We start from the raw sequence: 19,679 nt of genomic DNA, 5'->3' as shown, positions 1-19,679 counted from the left end.
GTCTTGGTGTCGTACATGCTCGTTGTGAAGACGTCTGATGTGGCTAATGAACACAAGCTGGTTATCATGGCTCTGGAGAATGGCCTGTCGAGAAACACGTTGCTCTCCCCGGTCGTCACCTTGGGGCCCGTGTGCATATTTAACGGCTTCCACATCCTCAGAGTGAACCAGGACCTACCTGCCAGCTACAACATACAATTTGTCCTCACGTCCAACGGGGATGGCACCGTGACCATGCTCGGCGGGAACATAACCCTATACGTGTCAATGATACATGACAGAACTAAGCCCACTGGCGTGATGCAACTGGTGGCCTAAAACGGGTCTCCACATACACCACGGATATGGATATAACAGACGGCTGTCATGTCCCAATGTATGCAATACCCGTAGTATGGTGTTTCGATAGATACAATGGCTATGTCCCAAGACAATACAGATCTTTATTGTTATTGTCACACATGTACATTAAATCACCATTCATCAGCTGTGCCCTTAGTAATAACTGGCTGTTGATAGTGGGCACGATGTGGGCCCCTCTCTTGAACCACCTGTTGCCTCACACCGATGCCAGAAACACATTCAGACATAGGTATGCAGACCCCTAGACTATAAAGACCATTACACCAAGCACGACGATCGCAATAGGAATGTTTCCTGTTCTGGGTGGTGTTCCTCCTGCTTTGAAGAAGAAGAACAATAACGTTTACTCATCTACCAAACACTGCATTGTGTACTATAAATTCAAACATGAGATGTGATATGAAGCCTATACTAAGTCGGATGCCCGTACTATGCCCATGGTGTGACTAGGCAGAGTAGCTACTACAACCATACTATTATGGTCTAGTCACACAATGATCACAATAGGAATGACTCCTGTATTGGGCGGTCCTTACCCTGGAAAAAAAGAAAAGCATCTACCAAACACAGCACAGGCTACTTCAAATCGACACATGAGATGTAATATGTTTACAATTAAACATAACAACCCAGACTCAGGCATTCATAAGTCAGTGTGAGCCATAACATTATGCCCATTGTGTTGATGTTCATAATATGCCCATAGTGTGACTAGGCTGACAGTAACCACAACCATACCGTCAAGGCTCAGTCACGCTATGATTATAATAGAAATGGCTCTTGTTCCGGGCAACCTGTATTTAGAGGGTTGGTTTAACCCATACTTATATCTTGACTTTAGTGTAATGGGCAGACATGCCTGTACTAAGAAAGTGGAATGTTTAATTACCATTTCAATGAAACGTCGTGACTGTAATGTGTACATACCTGTGTCTTCCTCCTCTTGGTTGCTGACATCCCAGGGGATGGGGACCCTCACTGTCCTCCTTTGATTGCTGCTTCGCGCCGCACACCCTACATAGTTGTGTTTTCCCCTCTCCACCAGTATGGTGACATTCTTAGCTATGCTGACAGTGCTGTCCTTGTTATATACTGTGGTGGACATACTCCTGTTTAGCAAAGTGGCCTTGTATAATAACATGGTGATGGCGGGTGCCGGTTTCCCGGTGGCGGAGCAGCTGAACACAACCGTTGTGGTTTCATTGGGCCCGCTGGCTGGTTGATATGTCATTGCGTCCACGTCAGAGATTCCTACGGGATGCAACAGCCATTAACAAACTGCACAGGTCATTAGAGCGTTAGTCTTACCTTCCACATTGATGCAGCAGGTCTCTTTGCGTTTGGAGGCCATCGGAAACATGTTAAAGATGCAGGTATAACAACCTGCATCTGTCCATGTGACGTTTCGTAGGGTTAGAGATGTTGAGTTGAGGGACGTGTCGCTGAGGATCGCCTTGCCTTGGTAAGGCTCGTTGATGTGCTGTCCATGGTCCCGGCTGTATGACCCTATATTAACATATGATTCCTTCCACATACGCTTTTGCCATGACACCTGCACCACATTCGACATCGCCGCATTCTCGTCCAGCTCGCACTTGCAGAAAGCGTCCATGCCATAATCCACCTTTGTTTGTCCCATATTGGCTCCCTCCGATGGCTGCACTCCACAGGCCACTGACCACAAAACAACACACTGCAGTATAGTTCCGCTATTCATTGTTACACTTTTCCTATTGGTACCCATGTACCCGGATAATTCTACAACCACGTCTAGCTCTTTTCCACCCCCATGTTCAGTGTGTTCACACATCTAGGTTCGCTGTGGGGGAATTCAAATACCTTTGTGGTTCTTAAAAGTGATGATAGACATAGAGGAGGTCTACGACAGCCTGATGTCCGGCCTGGCCGAGGACCTGGTGCCGCAGCTGTGCGCACAGCACGGTATGAGCACCGTTGAGTGTCTGCAACTACTGCTGCCTCTTCTGCCAGACGACATGGCAGCCGTTAGGGCCATCGAAATGGGCGCTGTGCCCGGGGACGTATTTACCCTGTTGAGGACTAAACCCGACACGTTCCAATACTGCGTGCAGCACAGCATACTCGATACGTCATCGCTCAGTACCACGTTTGACCCTCACGGATTCAACGTGGTGCAGGCCGCAGCACAAGCCAACATGTTAGAGGCCCTCACGCACATGGCGCCGTTCGACTGGTACATGGTAACGGGAAACGGCATGACCCTGGCCAACCTCGCCCTGGCGCCCAGGGGCTACGATCCTGAGGTGGTAAACTTTTTCCTAATGCACATGGACACGGGTGCACAAGTGGGCGCCAGCACCCTGTCGCGGCACATGGTTAACACGTGGCCTGAACACGCCCTGGTGCACGTGGCATCCCACGAAATGCCTCTTATCAGCGCAGAGGACATGATGTTTCTGATTCACGCTGGCATGAGCCTGGCCGTAGTGGCGTTCGCGAGACACTACGACGTGACAACCACCCAAGTGGACAACCAGTACCTGCTACATTACATTATCATGTCGTGGTCACCGGACTACCACGCCGTGCTCGGTAACTACAGTCTGGAGACACTGAACACTGTCTTGAGCTACGACAGTATGTCCATGGCTGACTTTGTAAACACTGGTTGGGTACCCTTAGAGGTGCTCCAGGTGTACATCCCGCAGACCTACTGGAACACGGAATCCATGGTTACGGCCATGGCTAACCTAGTGGCCCGGTTCAACGTAACGGATGGCTTGTACACCACCTATAATTGCGTAAGCTGCCTGTGGTACGTAATCATGGCAGCGGACTATAAGCCACCAGGATCGCTGGCTGTGGATCTGGCGTACCTGCTCACGTACTTGTCGTACAGGGTGAACACGCTCAGGGTGCCCATGCCTGCCCGGGATCAGGACCTAGAGGCGCACTTTAGGGCTAACGACTTTGAGGGATTGTCTGACATCTTGGCCACCCTTTACGCCCGGGCTCCCCACCTGCCCAACGTCGTGCACGAGGTCAGGACCTTACCGTGGGACTATTCGCTCTATCTCTCATACGTGTCAGAGACACAGCACGAGATCAAGAAGTGTCTGCACGTTATGGCCGGGCTGGGCGTCAGACCGGGTCCTGAGTAATATTCTGTGGTGCGGTCCGAGTCACTGCTAGCCGAGATCTTTGAAAACAGTTTGAAGCAAATTGTCATGAGGCAGTATCTAAGAGAGCTGCAGGAGCACGTGGTCAAACATCCCGAGTACACCCAGCTATTGAACGACTAGTATGCCCATCCATAATGCGACCGATGTATACAATATGCCCATGGTGTGACTAGCAGGACAGTCATTACACCTATATTGTCAGGCTTAGTCACAACATGATACCCATGCCCGATATGCGGTCACAGAGACGACATTCTGCCCATGGTGTGGCCATAACACTGTTATTATATGGTATGGGCGTGATGAACACTATGCATAGTCTGTGTGCACACCATATGGTGTGCACACATCAGGACCATGTCCTGGGCCACTGCCATATATTGTATCTATTGAAACGTCTACCGTTATTGTATTGGCGATATACAGTGGGGTGGCCATACACCGATACAAGAAAGCTATCCCACATAATGTTGCTTGAAATAAAATATGAATATATACTACCGGTGTACCGTAGGACTACAGGTAAAATGTCTGTCACAAAGGATGTAGTGTATGGCTATGCGGATCATGTGCTCAGGACCCGTGGCCTGGCGCCTCTTATCCACGGGGTGACTCGGGAGGACTACAGACCGTCGCTAGTCAGCCCTACACTTAAGGCCGCTCTGATACACAGCTGCGAAGAGGTGGCCAAAATGCTCAACGGGACACACATGTTCTCTGGGGTAGTGAGTGTTCAACACAGGCAACGTCAGTGTCGAAGCCAGCATCATCGACTTTGTGCTGGCCGATGATCCCAACATAGGACGTGTGGTGGCTTTGGTTTACGCCAGTGTGTAGATATATGTGCAGTGTCTGTCTGCGCAACCTGAATGTTGCCCTGATATAATAACCATGCTCGTGGACAAGCTACCAGCGGACCTGGACTGGACACAGTTGGAGCGTGGTCGTAGACCACCCATGTCTATGACCACGGTAGCCCGAGTCTTTGTCGCGGGATTGGTGTCTGGTGTGGGCGGTGTCTGTATACTCTCTCTCGTTAGTTGCAGACCGGTTATATCTGTGACCGCAATATCCCGTATGTTTGTCGTGGGATTGGTGTGTGGCGTGGGCAGCTATATACTCTCTCTGATTATTTGAATAACATGAATGTACTGACTGTTTTGGGAATAAAACACCCTAGCTACAATGAAGGTGGTTGTGTTATTTCTGACTATCCTCTCAGGAACAAGTGCTCTCCCCGCGGTCCATGTCCTGCAGGGCACACGTAATGTGATGATACCATGCATGGCGGACAAGGTGGCTAATGTCAAGTACTTGTTCTTAACCTGGTACAGAGGGCTGCATAACGGGGCCGCCGTTATTCTGAAGCCTTGCGGCTCCGGCAGAGTGAATTGCTACGGTAGATGGGCCAACACTACTGCACTACGTGAGGATGACAGCCTGCTTTTCCGGGATCCCATAACATGCTCTGACAACGGGACTTACACATGCAGTCGCACTGCACCTGTGGGGCATCGTGGCCAAGATGAAGAGGTGGACCTTTTTGTCATCCCATGTAAGGACCCTCCAGTCAGTCGCACTACACCCGTGGGGCAGCGTAACCAAGAGGAAGAGGTGGATCGTTCTGTCATCACATGTAAGGACCCCCCGGAAAGTAGGTCCCTACAGTACCTGATCCCTTACATGTTAGCGGCCGAGGTGTTCCTCTTAATCATGGCGGTGTTAGCCTACTGCCGGCACAGGCACATGCCTTGTTTCACAATACTTTGAATAACTACTGAAACATTTGCTGCTGCTGCTTTAAACAATAAACATGGAAAATGATTCTGATGTACGTCTGCTTTGAGTGCGAGTACAAATGTCGATTAACACTACATATTAACTCGGGGTGTAAATAATGTCTGGAGCGTTAGGGTAAACAATAACACAACAACAATTGAATGTTGATCAACATCCAATTGTGGGGTAACAATATTTGAATATTGCCAATCGGCTGGTTGTGGAGTGAATACATGGGTAGGGGAAACATTCCTTTCACCATGGAGTCTACGCCTTTTCCCTGCAGCATTTGTTTGGAGACCATGACATCTATTGTTGTTACTCCGTGCAGCCATCTATTTTGCCAGCAGTGCATTGAAACCGACGTTGCTATCTGCAACACCGACTACCGTTGTCCGGTGTGCCGGACCACAATGTACCTCGGGGACGTACAGAAGGTGTATGATCCGGATCGCATGGTGAAGGAGTGCCTCGCCGAGTCTGAGCGACGGGTAGCCGATGCCATCTGTGAAACCGAGGAGCGATGCGCGCTGCGTCACAGTCGGGACCTGTGTAACCTGGAGCAACGGCTGCAGGCCGAACACTACAAGGGGAAACAGCAGCTAATGTTGCAGTTGCACGGCACCGGTAACCAGATGGCCAAGGTATGTGCGGAGAAACTGGTTCTTGAGCGGCGACATGCCCTGGCTTGCGCTGAGGCCGAAACAGCCATCAAGCAGCGGGACGAGCTTCAGGTTGAGTTGGCATACGAGCATTTGACCAAAGAGAGCCTTCGTATCAAGCTGAAGCGGCATCGGACGGCGGACAACAGCTCCACCAAACTTCGCCGGGTCCAGGCCCAGCTTGCCGAGCTACAGGCAAAACACAATCTCCTGAAAACGTCTGCCGCGGCTTTCTGCGACAATCTGACCGATACCCACTTTTTCGCTGACTTGTCCGATGTGCGACATAATGGAGAAAGACTGCCGCATGAAAAGGAATGTGTCCTTGTTTCGCGATACTTTGAATGACTGCTGAAACATTTGCTACTGATTTGAACAATAAATAAAGATACTTCTGATGTGCACCCTCTTTGAGTCTGGGCACATATTTTGATTAAGCGAAATGCAACACTGGATGTCTGAAGGGTTGTGTTTAGAGGTGCAAGACAAAAGTGGTAACTACTAGGGTATGAACAATGTCTGGTATGTTGCCTCCACATGGCTGGGCCAAGTGTCCAGCCCAAGGTTTCACAATCTGCGGGTTCATAACCCCAGGTAAAACATTTCTTGACAGTCGCTACGACAAGCACATTCCCCTCGCGAACCACTACAAGGCCTTACACATATGGGGCCGTGATAGACCTAACCAACACCACACGCTATTACAATGGCAAAGCCCTGGGCTCGTGCTATCACAAGATACGCTGCAAGGGACACAACCAGTGCCCCAGCCCCAGAGCGGAGCGCACTTTCTTGGGCCTGTGTCAGGCCGCTCAAGGCCCGGTGTATGTGCACTGCACATACGGCTTCAATCGCACTGGTTACCTGGTGTGCTGCTACCTGGTGGAGTGCCGCAAGATGTCGGTGCATGACGCCATCCGCCTCTTTGCAGAGGCCAGACCTCCGGGCATCTACAGGGAGGAGTATGTTAAGACCCTGTGCATCAAGTACAACGCCCGCACACTGTTAGTGGCGGCCGACTTGCCGGCATGGCTGCCTGAGCTGCCTGTGACATGCGTACCGGCCCACTGTGAGACGTCCACACACAAGCTGGGCCTAGGGGCCGTGCACGACGTGGAGCTGTGCGCTGAGATAACACGCGTCATCACAGGAGCCGTGGGCTATCGCTACCGTGACCAGTTTCCCGGCTGCATGCCCGTATCGATGAGCAGACATAATTATTCCGAGGTGGTGAGGCTGGGCGCTGACGGGCGCGCCACATGGAAGGCTGACGGCACCCGGTATATGCTGTACATAGATGGGCGTGACCACGTGTACGTCATGGACCGTTGCGCGACCATATGGCAACTGACCGAGGAGCGGTTTGAGAGGCCCTGCGGCCTGCACCTGACGGACACCCTGGTAGATTGTGAGCACTGCGGCCAGGACCTGTACATCTTTGATGCGGTGTATGTGTGCGGTACCCACGTGGCTGACTACACTTTGGACAGCGGGCTTGAGGCTGCACGTGTGGTGGCGCGTTGTCACCACGGGCCCCTGCGTGTCACGGTTAAAGTGTTTGTGCCATTGTCGGAGTTTGAAGCACTCTACGAGGCGTATGCCGACCGGTCCGACTGCGACGGCTTTCTGTTCCAGTCCAACGAGGAGCCCTACTACGGTGGGCGTGACGTGTCCGTGGTAAAGTACAAGCCTCCCGAAAAGAACACGGTGGACTTCAAGCTGGTGCCCATCGACGCCCAGTGCGCGGGGCTGTACCTGCACGCAGCCACGGAGCCTTTTGCTCAGGTGTTGGCGTGGGACCCGGGCATGGCCGGCTGCGTGGTCGAGTGCGCCTTTGCGGACGGCGCGTGGCGTGTGCTGCGTGTGCGTTCCGACAAGACCCAAACTAACACGTACTTCACGGCACTGCGCATCTACGACAGCATTCGGGAGCCGGTGGACTTTGGCCGGTTCAGGGATCTCATCTGCAAATGATCAAAACAAAATGGAGGTTTTCCTGTCGCTGTACCCGGATATCGAGGAGCGGCGCTTTGGGGTCCATGGGGACATTAGGCTAGAGGGCGGCCTGGACCCCGAGGATGACTTTGTGCAGCAGGAGTACCTGGCGCGCTTCCTGAGTCCCGAGACGCCCTATAACGAGCTGCTGCTCTTTCACGAAATGGGCACCGGTAAGACGTGCACAGCCGTGGCCATAGCCCAGTGCGCCGCCAAGTACCTCAGAGGGGTGCTGGTGATCACGCGCGGCGAGGGCCTAATGCGCAACTTCCGGTCCGAGCTGCTCGATAAGTGCAACAGCTCGTGGCGTCGGGAGCGGCGGTCTGTGGAGCAGTTCTTCCGCTTCACCACATACGACCGCTTCGCCGCGTGGTGTAACCGCGTGTCGCGGGGCCTACTGGCCACCACGTACGAGCGGTACCTCATCATCGTGGACGAGGTGCACAACCTGAGGGAGGACAATGCGGCGTACCGCTCGTTGCTGATGTTCATGAGGTCGGTGCGTGGGGCCAAGAAGGTGCCTCTGTCGGGCACGCCCATGGCGGACCGCGCCGACGAGATCGTGGATGTCATGAACCTGATTTTGCCAGAGCCCGTGGACAAGTCGCGATTCTTTACGGGCGCGGGCAACTTTGTCCGGGGTGCAGAGAAGGACTTTATGAGGACGGCCAAGGGGCGTGTGTCATATGTGCTAGGCAAGAGCAGCGGCGTCAGGGTGCGCTACCGCGGCCGACGTATAGACGGTCTGCCCTTCAAGGTGGTCAAGCTGAAGATGTCGGCGTACCAGCGGGGCGTATACCTGAGCGCGGTGGCCGAAGACCAGCGCACCAACACCATCTTCACCAGCACGCGCAAAGCGTCACTGGCGGCCCTGCCCACCCAGGGCAACCTGGCCAACTACAGCGTCAAGTTCGACTATGTGATGTCGCAACTGGGGGTTGCTAGGAAGAGCTTTGTGTACTGTGACGTGGTGCGCGGCACGGGCGTGGCGCTGTTTTCTCAGTTGCTGCGGAACGGCGGTTGGACTATGGTGACAGGCGCCACGTACGGTGGCGTCAAACGGCCCACGCGCTTCATGGTGCTAACGGGCGCCGACTCGGCGCGCGCCCAGAAGATGCTAGATCGGTTCAACCACGAGCGTAACGTGGACGGCTCTGACGTAGCGCTGGTGCTGGGCAGCCGGGCCGTGGCCGAGGGCTTCACCATGCGCGATGTCACCGACCTGTTCATACTCACACCCCACTGGAACTTTACCGAAACCTTCCAGGCCATCTACCGGGCCGTGCGCGCCCGGTCCCATGACTACACACGCCTGATACTGGGTGAGGCACGGCTTGTGGTCCACGTGCACATGGTGGTGGCCGTGGGCCGCACAGACGATGAGTCTCTGGACCTGGACATGCTGCGCACGGCCATGGACAAAGACGTGGAGATCAAACATGTGGAGTACCTGCTCAAGGTGGCCGCTGTGTATTTATGAAGGCCCGCAATCGCCGCCAGGTGGACGGCTCCCGCAAGTGCCAGTATACCGACTGTGAGTACACGTGCAGGGGCGAGTGGCCGGTGGTACAGCGCCGCCAGTACGTAGCACCGTCGGCCAAGGTGAAGGCCAAAGCGCTTATGGGCTCCAACCTGGTGGGGTGGGGCGTCGACGTGGTACCCGAGCTCTGGTACATGTGGGCGCACCGAGTGCCCGTGCGCAATTTTTCGGACCACGTTGCCTACGTGGTCCCCTCGGATATCGGGAACAGCATGCTGGTAACCACGGATCCCCACGCCACGGGCAAGCTGGTGGACGACGAGTATTACTCTAACAACTTGGTGTGTGCCAAAGAACATTACCTGAGCGTGGCCGCCATATGCACCCGGCGAGATACTAGGGCCGCGCCAGCGCTACTGAATGACATCCTGTCGGGTCACCGGGAAGCCACGGAGATGGTGCGCATGCCGCGTCCTGTGCAGCTGAAGGTATTGAAGCGTCTTATCCAGATGTATGTCGAGGGTGCTACCTTGAGCGATCACCAGGCTGGGGTGCTGGACCTTTATGAGGGCTTCTGGGACCGCGACACGTACCAGGTGTGGCTGTACGACGCCAACCTGATTCTACAGCGCAGCAACGCCACACACATGCTGCAGTGGGGCAGTGATCCGGCCGACCGCGGGGCCGAGCGTAAGCGGCGGTTTATGGCGTCGCCGGTGGGCTACTACGGCATGTATAACCCGGCGCGCGGTGACTTCTGTCTCAGGGATGTGAGTTTGGGCCCGGCCGGGGACTTGAGGAGGCTCAAGGTGGGCCAGCGTTGCGTGGATATGGAAGAGTGGGTGCTCATCAAGTTGCTGGTGACTCGGCTCAAGCCACACGTGCCGGATTCCACACGTACTACGGAGAGCCTGATGAGGCAGTGCGCCAAGTGGGTCAGCAGCATGCGCCCTTTGAACCTCATGGCTAACTTTGTCACAACCACCCGCGAAGACGCCATACGGTTCCTGCACTTCCTAGACATGTCCAGAGAGCAACTGTGTGCGGTCATCAAATGGTGGATGATAGCTAACAACCTCATGGAGGCCAATTTTGACTGTGGACACTCTTTCAAGCAGAGGGTGTGAGTAAGAAAACAACATGCTGTTAGCTTTGGTCGGCACATCAGACAGAGCAACCATGCACCTACCACAAATGATGCAGGGGCACAGCTGCATCGCAATTGTGTTCAAGGGACTGGTGGTGGACCCGGCGCCCGCAAACAGTCTAGTGTACATTAAGATGCCCCACACTATGCTGCATAACACAGTTCACGCAGCCCACGGTGTCACGTACAGCTTTGTGGCCGTGCAAGACTCTGTTCCGGGCACTTACAAGCCTGTGGATCCGGAGCACTATGTCGTCTGTTACACCCCTCCGAAGGACATTGCAGTGCAGCTGTCGCCCATCGACGGTTGGGGCCCAGACATCAAGTGGACACTGTTTGTGTCGCTGTCCGCGTACAGCACCACAAACACACCGGTGTTTAGCTCATGACGAGAGACTGTATTCGAATCTCCCCGATCGACAGTGCGCATACGAGATGTACAATGGCCTCGGGGCATCGCCTGTACAAGTTGAATCTCCCCAATCGACAGTGCGCATATGCGATGTACAAAGGCCTCGGGGCATCGCCTGTACAAGTTGAATCTCCCCAATCGACAGTGCGCATGTGTGATGTACAAAGGCCTCGGTACATCGTATAGGCACTACCATGGCAACACCCAAGAGGAACCGATCCAACCTCTATACGACATACACCACGTGCATGCGGAATACGCGGCACGACATAGCAGAGTATGCCCGAAGAAAAGGATTGGAGACCACTATTAACGGTCGGGATATGACAAAGTCCGAGATGTGCGCCATGCTGTTTACGGATCGGGTACCGCAACAACGGGTGAGCATAGACAATGCCGTTAGGACTCACAGTCTGGGGCAATTGCAGAACATGTGCACGGAAAAGGGCATCCCTTACCTGAATGAGCGAGGCATGCCCCTGACTAAGCACGCATTGTGTGAGATGTTGTTTCACCCGGCCGAACGCACGCTCCAAGAGACAGTTCAGCCTAATGAAAACGACTGCACCATGAGTCACCCACTCCACGATGAGGCTGTGGATCGCGTCCTGGTAAAATACAACACTACTCAACTCCAGTTTATGTGCAGCGATCCGGATATTGTGATCATGGACAGGGGCAGAGCCGTTGACAAAGCGGCCATAGTGGCCAGACTCTCGGGCTCACCGCAGACCAGTACCGTTACATCAGCCTCGCATCGGCCCGCGGTGGCCAGCAGCAGCAGCAGCAGCAGCAGCAGCAGCAGCAGCAGCAGCAGCAGCAGCAGCAGCAGCAGCGTCCAACGTATTCCAAGTATGCGTGAGTGCATGAGAACGATGTCTATGAGACAAGTGGTCGCCATGTGCAAAGAACGTGACATCGATGTGAGAAATGAAGATACCGGGCGCCCGTACACCCACGCAGAGCTGTGCAAGAAGCTAACGGGCAGTTCTCCCACCATCACGGTACCCGAAACGGGACTGGTGGTGGACCCGGCGCCCGCAAACAGTCTAGTGTACATTAAGATGCCCCACACTATGCTGCATAACACAGTTCGCGCAGCCCACGGTGTCACGTACAGCTTTGTGGCCGTGCAAGACTCTGTTCCGGACACTTACAAGCCTGTGGATCCGGAGCACTATGTCGTCTGTCACACCCCTCCGAAGGACATTGCAGTGCAGCTGTCGCCCATCGACGGTTGGGGCCCGGACATCAAGTGGACACTGTTTGTGTCGCTGTCCGCGTACAGCACCACAAACACACCGGTGTTTTGCTCATGACGAGAGACTGTATTCGAATCTCCCCGATCGACAGTGCGCATACGAGATGTACAAAGGCCTCGGGGCATCGCCTGTACAAGTTGAGTCTCCCCAATCGACAGTGCGCATATGCGATGTACAAAGGCCTCGGGGCATCGCCTGTGCAAGTTGAATCTCCCCAATCGACAGTGCGCATGTGTGATGTACAAAGGCCTCGGTACATCGTATAGGCACTACCATGGCAACACCCAAGAGGAACCGATCCAACCTCTATACGACATACACCACGTGCATGCGGAATACGCGGCACAACATAGCAGAGTATGCCCGAAGAAAAGGATTGGAGACCACTATTAACGGTCGGGATATGACAAAGTCCGAGATGTGCGCCATGCTGTTTACGGATCGGGTACCGCGACAACGGGTGAGCATAGACAATGCCGTAAGGACTCACAGTCTGGGGCAATTGCAGAACATGTGCACGGAAAAGGGCATCCCTTACCTGAATGAGCGAGGCATGCCCCTGACTAAGCACGCGTCGTGTGAGATGTTGTTTCACCCGGCCGAACGCACGCTCCAAGAGACAGTTCAGCCTAATGAAAACGACTGCACCATGAGTCACCCACTCCACGATGAGGCTGTGGATCGCGTCCTGGTAAAATACAACACTACTCAACTCCAGTTTATGTGCAGCGATCCGGATATTGTGATCATGGACAGGGGCAGAGCCGTTGACAAAGCGGCCATAGTGGCCAGACTCTTGGGCTCACCGCAGACCAGTATCGTTACATCAGCCTCGCATCGGCCCGCGGTGGCCAGCAGCAGCAGCAGCAGCAGCAGCAGCAGCAGCAGCAGCAGCAGCAGCAGCAGCAGCAGCAGCAGCAGCAGCAGCAGCAGCAGCAGCAGCAGCAGCAGCAGCAGCAGCAGCAGCAGCGTCCAACGTATTCCAAGTATGCGTGAGTGCATGAGTTCAAGTTCAAGTTCAAGTTCAAGTTTACTTTATTGTCAAAAATCCTATGTAACAGGGTTACCACAGAAGTTTGAAATTGCGTTTGACCAGTCTCCAATGTGCAGTTTAACTAAAAACATTTAAATAAGACATTGACATAAATCTCTTTCTTTCTCACACACACACATACACACAACACACACACACACACACAGCTAACTTACTCATACTGAATTTACAATTTCTTTCTCTGACATATTCATTCACAACATAAACATAGACAATGCACACTTACACATTGCAGTCATTCAAACACTAACATGCTGATAAACATGTGCAGTACTATACAATAAAATACTCTCTCACACATTCACACACACGCACACACACACACACGGTGTGTAATAAGAGTATTGACAATACAGACCCACACACACACACATACATACACAGCAGCAGAAGTACAATCAGTGGTCATAGAAGTAAAGTGAAAAAGTGTATAACTGTATATAAGGTGCAAGAGTAAAGTGCCAAGTGGCATGGTGACTTTGGAATGTTCAAGTGGTTTTCCTCAGTGTGTTCATGAGTCTGATGGCTTGAGGAAAGAAGCTGTTACTCAGTCTGCTTGTGCGGGACCTCAGGTTGCGGTACCGCTTCCCTGATGGTAGAAGGGAGAACAGTCTGTGTGCAGGATGAGTAGTGTCTTTGATGATGTTCATTGCCCTCTTGGTACAGTGTGAAGTGTACAGTTCCTGAATGGCTGGAAGGGGTGACCTGATGATCTTTTCTGCTGTCCTCACCACCCTCTGCACCGCCTTTTTGTCTGCAGCTAGGCAGCTGCCATGCCAAAGAGAGACGCTGCTGGTCAGGATGCTCTCAATAGCACCTCTGTAGAAGGTGGTGAGAGCAGAGGTGGGGAGGTCGGCTCTTCTCATCCTTCTCAGGAAGCGGAGTCGTGTCTGTGCCTTCTTGACCAGCGCAGTGATGTTGGTAGTCCATGAGAGGTCATCAGTGATGTGCACTCCCAGGAACTTTGTGCTTTTCACAGACTCTACTGGACTGCCGTTGATGATGAGTGGGATGTGTGTTGGTTGTTTCTTTCTGAAGTCCACAGTGATTTCTTTCGTTTTGTTTACGTTGAGAAGCAGATTGTTCCTATCACACCAGGTGATGAGTTGCTGTACCTCCTCTCTGTATGCTGAGTCATCGTTGTCTTTGATGAGGCCCACCACTGTTGTGTCATCTGCAAATTTGATGATGTGATTCGTTTCAAATCTGGCAGAGCAGTCGTGGGTCATCAGCGTGAACAGCAGGGGGGATAGCACACATCCTTGCGGCACCCCGGTGTTTATGACGGTGGTCGCTGAGGAGTTGTTTCCGACTCTGACTGTCTGCGGTCTGTTCGTTAGAAAGTCCAGCAGCCAGTTGCACAGTGAAGTGCTGACGCCTATTGTACTCAGCTTATTCACCAGATGTTGCTATGATGTTGGGATTTGTGTTGAGGCGCTTCGACGTAAAACAGTTCAGCGCACTCGCGCATCACGCTCGACTTGAACGGTGACGAACCCAGCTGTGCAGTGGTGCGGTGAAGCGCTTTGAGGTACCCCTCGTCGGGCTGCGGCACCAACTCAGCCGCCACCATGGACAGGTACTTGTTAAGCACCGTGTGTATGGGGCCTGTCTCAGACGATATTAGGCTACGCACCACGTTCATACCCTTTTCGTTCCACACAGAGCCCTGGAACTTGTACCACACTTCGGTTTTGATGTTGGCACACACATAGTGTGTGGCCAGAGCACTGTACATGATATTTGCCAGCCCCACGTGTGTCAGCTTGAGCCTGTCGGTGGCCATCCATCTCTGGTGCGTCCACTCGTCGTACTCCTGGGAACTGTACTGCTTGGCCAGGTACCGCAGTGTGCCTATTGTGTACATATTGGGCCTCATCTGACGCTCCCACATGTCATGGCACGTACCCGCATCAAACTTTCGAGCACATCTAGCGCTGAAGGACATCCACAGCCGCAGGCCGTCCTGGCTGCCCTCAGTGAGCTGGTGGAGGCAGAAGCCTACCTTGAGCCACACGTTACGGTCTTCAGCCGCGCGCTCGGGCAGCATATTCACCAAACGCTCGATGTCCGTAAACCTCGTTCTGTCCTGAGGGGCGGGCGTCTCTATTTCCATGGGCTGCTGCAAGAGCCGCTGTTGCTGCTGCGGGGCTTGGGACACGGTGCACACGAGCCTACGCTTGTACCTGAAGCGACCGTACGGCACGACCGACAGCATCTTGCCCAACAGCGTAACGGGCGCCTCGTCAGGGCCGACGGCCAGGTTGCCCGAGCTCGGGAAGCGGTAGCCATCCCATGGCGCTCCCTCGACGGGTCGCCCGTTGGCCTCATACTGGCCTGTAACGGTGTACGCCGTGCCGTTGGGCTTGCACGCACCGTACAGCAACCAAGCATTGCTACAGCTGAGGGTGTCTACGTCAGGAAACTTTGTAGCCAGGGGCTTTATTATGTATTCGGTTAGAGCGTGTGTGTCGGCAAATATCTTTGTGTACTGCATGTGGAACCCCTGCTTCACGTTGCCCTGTGAGTCACACCGGATCGGTCGGGCCACCTCCCCGGCGTGGTCCAGTTTCTCCAGCAGCACAAACGAGCAGTCCTCGGACCTGATGCCCCCCATCACGCATTGCCCGAGCAAGTGCACAACCTCTCTATGCACAGGCATAACATGGGAGTCTAGCGTGTATAGGTGTTCTTCTGTTTCGGACGCTCTGAGGTCCACATCTATAGTGAGCATTGTATCGTGGGGCCTGCATTCTGCCCAGTGTATGGGTTCGCTAGTGCGCTCTAGAAAGTGCCACAGCTCCGACACCTTGTGGTCATCTATTATGTATGCCCCACCGGTGAGGAGTACATGGGTACTGCCCCCGGAGTCACCAAACTGCTGTCTATCGGGAGCCAGAAACACACTCAAAGACATTGTTTGATGACACATAACCAACCAAACAGGTGCCTTTTATTAGGAATCAAACGTTATTCGGTGGTCACCCTGATGTACAGGCGGCCTCCGACGAGGTACCGGGAATTAAGGGGGCACATACGTGCGCATCCGATGGGTGTGTTGGAGTGGCCCGTGGGCCTCTGGACCGCCTGGTCATTGGGGCTGGGTGTAAATGAGGTCGCTCCGAGAAGCACCCCTCCGTTGCCCAGTACTTCAAACCAGACCCTCAATCGGCATGGCCATATCAGCAGCGTGTCATAGGGCCCCTGGAGCATGACGAGAAAGAGGGATATGTGCGTGCCGTTGCCAGGCCCTTCGCCGTTCGGGTACAAGCGCAGGCACATCTTGTAGCCCATGCGACTGGAGTAGAACGGGTGCAACGTTATGTGCTCAGGCCCCAGCCTCCTGCGCGTGTCAAGGTCTTCCACGATCCACACCATGGTGCCTGAGTACACAGTGGCCTGAAGTTCGCACAGGTGTGTGGCCAGGGATCTGTTAACGGCCATCTGGTCTTCGAGCAGGCCCTTTAGCTTCTGCACTTCTTCGGACAGGAAGGGCAACAACAGGCCTGTCAGCCTCTGAGCCTCCACCATAGACTCCCGGTTAACGCACCAGTGCGCTCTCTTGACCGCGGCGGCGTTGCAGTGCGAGCACGATATGAGTTCGTGATTGCACCGGTTCTCATGGTCCCGGTGGTAGTCGTCCACTGTGCCGACCCAGTCACACCCGCTGTGCTTGCATTTAGCCGGCATGGCTGTGACCTCCATGCCCATAGCTATGTTGGGAAACTGCTCCTCCACTGCACAACCGCACGTAGGACACATGGCCTCGTCCATGCACTCTTCACACACGCGATGTCCGCATCCCAGTTGTATGGGCCGCTGGAGTACGTTGCGGCACTTGGCACACATGTGCCTTGCCTTGGGTATAACGCACAACTCCATGCCTTTAAAAAATGCTGTTTTATGCAGAGAGCACTCACCCCAACAGAATCAAATCCCTGATCGAACTGTTGTACGCCAACGCCGACACAGTGTACTTTCGTATCTCGGAAACGGGTATGCGGTTTGTGCACGTCATGAACGACGTCCGGGCCAGGCTGGCGGCCAACCCAGCGCGACCGGCGGTGCCCTCCATTCTTCTGGCGAATGTTCGATCGCTGGACAACAAAATGGATTACGTTCGCCTGCTGAGGTCTACGAACCGGACGGTGCGGAACTGCTGTGTGCTCGTGTTCACCGAGACCTGGTTGAGTGACAACATTCCGGACTCTGCAGTGCATCTGGAGCGGCTAGCGTGCTATCGGGCGGACCGTGCCATTGTACGAGGGGGAAAGTTGCGTGGAGGTGGAATATGCGTCTACATCCGAGAAGAATGGTGCCGGGACTCTGTGGTGGTATGTAAGCACTGCTCGCCGCTTGTGGAGTTTGTGATCATTAAGTGCCGTCCTTTTTATCTGCCGAGGGAATTTACCGCGATTCTGCTAGTCGCGGTATACATCCCGCCTTCCAACATCGAAGGAGACAGGATCGCGGCGCTTGGTGAACTGTACCAGGCTGTCAGTGAACAGCAAACAGCGCACCCTGACGGTTTCACCATCTTCGCTGGAGACTTCAATCATGCCAACCTGAAGTCTGTTTTCCCGAGGCTTCACCAGCATGTTCCCTTTCCGACACGTGGAGACAGCTTCCTGGACCTAGTCTACTCGGCGCAAAAGGGAGCTTTCAAAGCCACCCCCCTTCCCCATCTGGGGCTTTCTGAATATCTCACCGTTTTGCTTTTGCCCGCATACAGACAATTGGTAAAGGCATCCAGGCCGATTCGGAGGCAGGTTCGAGTGTGGCCAGAGGGTGCCTCCGATGCACTTCGTGACTGCTTCGACACCACTGACTGGGACTTGTTTAAGCAGGCAGCCACCTACAACGATTGGACGGACATAGAGGAGTATACTGACTCTGTTACCTCTTACATCACGAAGTGCATCGATGATGTGACTTGCTCGAAATCCGTCGTCACTCGTGCGAACTGGAAGCCGTGGCTGACGGGGGCTGTCCTCAGACTGTTGAGGGCCAGGGACAAGGCTTTCAGCGCGGGGGATGAGGCTGGCTTGAGGACAGCGAGGGCCGACCTGTCCCGAGGCATCAAAGAAGCGAAGAAGGCGTTCTCGTGCAAGATCTCCACCCACTTCAAGGACAGCAAGGACACACGTAGCCTTTGGCGGGGCATTCAGACCATCACGGACTACAAGCCCGCGCCGAGGAGCTGTGAGGGCGACGTCCGTCTGCTGAACGATCTGAACCGCTTCTTTGCTCGCTTCGACGCCCAGAACAGCACTTGCCCGCTGAAGTCCACTCCCCCCCCACTCGCTACCCCCTTCTGCGTAGCGTGCGGCACTGTTGCGCTATTTTCGGGAATGTCTGCTGTACGCGCACTTGCTCCTTTTTTTCTGCTCCTCTTATTTATTTATTTATTTATTGTTGTGTTATTTATTCATTATTTATTCAGCACACTTTATACTTGTTTACTTGTTTGTCTGTTGTGAGCCATGTCTTGTCACCGTGGGATAGGGGGGAACGGAATTTCGGTTTCTTTGTGTGTCTTTGGCATGTGGAGAAATTGACAATAAAGCTGACTTTGACTTTGACTTTGACATCTCGGCCAATCTACACGCCGAGGGCTTCGATACGTACAAGTACGACGCGCCCACTGACGCGCTCTACGTGGGCCTGGGGCAGCACACAGCACGTGACTTTAAGACAGTGCGTAAGGGTTCACGCGTTTGTTTCAAGCTTCATGGAGCGGAGCCCATGCAATTTGAGGTGCAGGTGGGCGCGCAGGGTGGTAGCAGTGTCACCTTTATCACGGCCGTGGAGACGTATCCCCCGGAGTTTGAGCGCCCTCGTGACGTTCGGTACCACGGCTGCTTCATTCTACCCACTGCCGACTTTTCCGCCATGTGCCGGGGTTTCAAGCCGGGCACTATGACTATTGACGCTGTGCTGGAGAAGCAGGTTAGCATGTCCATGTGTATTGAGGGCTTCAAGACAAAGACGTACCGCTTTGGTACGGCCACAAGCGCCCCGAGTACCACGCTGAGGTATCCTCCGACCGCATCCTAAAATTGGCCAAGAGGGTGTGCGAATGTACGTAGGTGACCTAATCAAGTTCGTGGCAACGTACAAGCTGGGTACTGTTGAGGTGCACATAGACGTTACTCGTTAGTGAGCATGTACTTAATGTCCCTGTCTATGATACGGATAGCCAGCTGGGCTGAGTACGTCTGGTTGTTCATCAGTGTGATTGTGCATTTGTACAGTCCGGTGTCAAACCGGTTGGGTCGGGCTCACCGCAGACCAGTACCGTTACATCAGCCTCGCATCGGCCCACGGTGGCCAGCAGCAGCAGCAGCAGCAGCAGCAGCAGCAG

This window comes from Syngnathus scovelli, chromosome 18 (assembly GCF_024217435.2).
Source record: "Syngnathus scovelli strain Florida chromosome 18, RoL_Ssco_1.2, whole genome shotgun sequence".
In the NCBI taxonomy this organism is placed as follows: domain Eukaryota; kingdom Metazoa; phylum Chordata; class Actinopteri; order Syngnathiformes; family Syngnathidae; genus Syngnathus; species Syngnathus scovelli.
Note: the sequence above shows the minus strand (reverse complement) of the source record.